The sequence below is a fragment of the Staurois parvus genome, unplaced genomic scaffold (genome assembly GCF_062004578.1).
Source record: "Staurois parvus isolate SC_StPar_1 unplaced genomic scaffold, SC_StPar_1.0 ptg000312l, whole genome shotgun sequence".
NCBI classification, from domain to species: Eukaryota; Metazoa; Chordata; class Amphibia; order Anura; family Ranidae; genus Staurois; species Staurois parvus.
Genome location: NW_028318108.1, coordinates 2,106,918 through 2,110,990, shown reverse-complemented (window position 1 = coordinate 2,110,990; position 4,073 = coordinate 2,106,918). Strand labels below are relative to the sequence as shown.

At 40.8% G+C, this 4,073-nt stretch overlaps 1 pseudogene; it reads right to left on the bottom strand.

Annotated features, from left to right (window-relative positions):
- Positions 1-853: 853 nt before the first annotated feature.
- LOC149457590 (U2 spliceosomal RNA) lies at positions 854-971 on the bottom strand (annotated as a pseudogene).
- Positions 972-4,073: the final 3,102 nt, after the last annotated feature.

The following is a 4,073-nucleotide window of genomic DNA, read 5'->3' as shown; positions in this document are numbered from 1 at the left end:
TTTTTTTTTTTTTAAGTCCGCAAACGTGCAAACTAGAACAAAAAAACCCGTAAGTGTTTCACAAAAAAGTGCAAGTGCAAAAACACCACACAAAAAGTGCACTTAGGGGTGTGCTTTGTCCTACCCCCGAAGGGGTTGGACCACTACCCTGATCCCCCGGGGCACAAAGCTCCTGACAGGGACAAGGTTCCCGTTTGGTCCTCCTGGCCAAAAGGCCTGGTGGACCACCTTTCCTTATGTCCAGCCGAAGCCGGACATCCAGTACTTGGTCGGGGGGCTCTCCCGAAGAGAAAACCCCCCAGGGACAGGGGAGGAAGGAACCAAAAGGCCACACATCCTCCTCCTAGACTTCAGGGCAGGCCCGAGGACCCACACCCTCCATCCTGTGAGAAAAACACACACATAAGTAAAAGTGACAAACGTGGGGTGAGAAAAAATAAATAAATAAATAAATAATTAAATAATCTATAAAAATAATAAAAAAGTGTCGTACCCAAATTGTGCACTGACCAGACCCTGAGGCCTGTAGCAAATAAATTGCCCAGGACTTGGCCAAAAGGCCCGGTCCTAGAGGCGCAGTGCAAAAAGTGTTTTAAACGCGGTGACCATGTGCTCATTCACAACGTGGGGTCCCACACCCAAGTGCTACTCAGAGCACCCCTGAGGCTACTACTCAGGGGGCACCGTGTTTGCGGACTTTCTGCCTCCTCAGCCCCTGGCCAGACCAAGGTAGATCTGTCCAAATCAGGAGGGGTCTTTCTCGGAGGAATTACTCCCAGGGCCCCAGCATAACTCGTGGCGCTCCCCGGTTTCTGTCCCTCCGGTACTAGCCTTCCGGACCCCATCATACCAGTGAGGGTACTATACAACAGCCATCCCCGCAAAGCTAGAATGGCCGGGAGCACCCCCACTGGACACTGATAAGAACAGATACTACACTTGATCTTAGCCAAAAGGCCGAGAGTAGGAATGGTAATGCTGCTGGTGAAATTTGTGGATGTTGTGAAATGGAAACATCTGGTTAGACTGTTTGATTGTATTGGATTGCTGGATACATAGAAAATTGGAGTGAGGAGCAGTTCAAGGAGGGAGATATCCCTACACCCACACAGGCTCATAGAGAAGCTGCAGAATCCCAGTTATACAACTATAGGCTACGTGGAAGGAAAGTATATTGACATTTATTTTCTGCTGAACTTTTATTCACTATTTTTGCACAATTGCATATTGGACAAATTGATTTATTTATAAATAGATTATTTTTTTGATATAATATCATGATTGGACTTCTATTTTTACATTTATATATGGATATTTTATTTTTGGTCTTTTTCTGTGTGATCATTATTTGACTTGTAATGGTGATGTAATTTACAGGTTAATTTATAAGTTGACACCAATATTTTTATTGAGCTGGTATACTTAATATGCACTTTATAGTATAAATTAATATAATTGGATTATTAGTATTAGAGCGTGGCAACTATATATTTTTCATTTTTTATCTACAAAACATTTGTGTACATACAGTGTCCTGAAAAAGTATTCATACCCCTTGAAATTTTCCATATTTTGTCATGTTACAACCAAAAACGTAAATGTATTTTATTGGGATTTTATGTGATAGATTAACACAAAGTGGTACTTTGTTGTGAAGTGAATGGAAAATGATAAATGGTTTTACATTTTTTACAAATAAATATCTGAAAAGTGTGGCGTGCATTTGTATTCAGTCCCCCTTACTCTGATACCCCTAACTAAAATCTAGTGGAACCAATTGCTTTCAGAAGTCACCTAATTAGTAAATAGAGTCCACCTGTGTGTAATTTAATCTCAGTATAAATACAGCTGTTCTATGAAGCCCTCAGAGGTTTTTTTAGAGAACATTAGTGAACAAACAGCATCATGAATGCCAAGGAACACACCAGACAGGTTAGGGATAAAGTTGTGGAGAAGTTTACAGCATGGTTAGGTTATAAAAAAATATCCCAAACTTTGAACATCTCATAGAGCACTGTTCAAACCAGAAAATGGAAAGAGTATGGCTCAACTGAAAGCCTACCAAGACATGGCCGTCCAGATAAACTGACAGGCCGGGCAAGGAGAGCATTAATCAGAGAAGTGGCCAAGAGGCCCATGGTAACTCTGGAGGAGCTACAGAGATCCACAGCTCAGGTGGGAGAATTTGTCCACAGGACAACTATTCAAGTATAGTTGAAAGAAAGCCATTAGAAGTCCCATTTGCAGTTTTTGAGAAGCCATGTGGGGGACAGAGCAAACACGTGGAAGAAGGTGCTCTGGTCAGATTAGATCCAAAATGAACTTTTTGGCCTAAAAGCAAAATGCTATGTTTGGCGGAAAACTAACACTGCACATCACCCTGAACAAACCATCCCCACCGGGAAACATGGTGGCGGCAGCATCATGTTGTGGGGATAGTTTTCTTCAGCAGGGACAGGGAAGCTGGTCACAGTTGATGGGAAGATGAATGCAGCCAAATACAGGGCAATCTAAGCAGAAAGCCTGTTAGAGTCTGAAAAAGACTTGAGACGGAGGCAGAGGTTCATCTTCCAGCAGGACAACGACTATAAACATACAGCAAAAGTCCAGGACCTAATTCAAATTGAGAATCTGTGGTAAGAATTGAAAATTGCTGTTCACAGATGCTCTACATCCAATCTGACAGATCTTGAGCTATTTTGCAAAGAAGAATGGGCAAAAATGTCACTCTCTATATGTGCAAATCTGGTAGAGGCATCCCCAAAAAAAACTTTCAGCAAAAGGTGGTTCTACAAAGTATTGACTCAGGGGGGCTGAATACAAATGCATGCCACACTTTTCAGATATTTATTTGTAAAACATTTTGAAATCCATTTATCATTTTCCTTTCAATTCACAATTCACAAGCAGCCTCAATTCATAATGCCACCTCCACCCTGCTTCACAATTGGAATGGATTTTGTTGTTAATGTGTGACCTTTCATTTCTTTAAACATAACGCTGTTTGTTTCTGACAAACATTAATGCATTCAATACATCTGTTTACAGCACACTGTCCCAAGCATTGTGGAAAATGCAGGTGGTCTATTAATAGTGAGCAGAACATTTAATTTGGATTATATTAATAATTGAATTTTCATTTGAATACCTCTGTATTCTTGATCTAGTATTGTGTTCTTTAACCACTTGCACACCCACCACAGTAAATATACTGCGCCAGGGCGGCACGTGCAGGCACAAACATGTACATGAACATGATTGTGCCTGCTCCAGGTTAGAAGTGCGCAGCATGCCCCTCCTGTGACCACTGATTACAGCTGCTGGTAATCGGTAACTGCATATCATGTAATCGCTATGATTGGACAATAGAAACAACCTGTCATGAATGGCTTTCCATTCATGAACAGCTTGCTTACTTTTGTGATCTGTGATTGGCCCACAGAAATCAGATGGTACCTCGCTACTTCACCATGTGATTAACTGTAGCCAATCACAGATCACAACCAAAAGCAAGTTGTCCATGAATGGCTAACCATTAATGACAGCTAAAACTATTGCTTATACAGCGATCTTCACTGTATAAGCAATTGCAGTTTAAAAAAAATGTTTAAGAGATTGAATACAAAAATTTTAAATTATTAAAAACATTTTTTTCATACTGTCACCAGTCAGTGTCCCAGATCACTGCCACACCAGTCATATGATGACTGTGTATTGCACTGGTGACAGTACGTAAAAAAAAAAAAAATTTTTTAGCAGAGCCATACAAAGCAGCGTGCTTACAGTGAAACACAGTACACAGCCTCTTAGTAAAACAGCACACAGTTAACCCTTTGATCACCCCAAATTTTAACCCCTTCCTGCCCAGTGCTATTAGTACAGTGTCAGTGCTTTTTATTAGCACTGCTCACTGTATTGGTGTTACTGGGGATGTCAGTGACACCAAGTCAGTTTCCTCTAGTGTCTGAATGCTGCTATAATTCGCTGATCACCACCACTACTAGTAAAAAAAAAAAAATTCCAGTTTATATACCACCATTTGTAAACGCTATAAATTTCACGTAAACCAATTC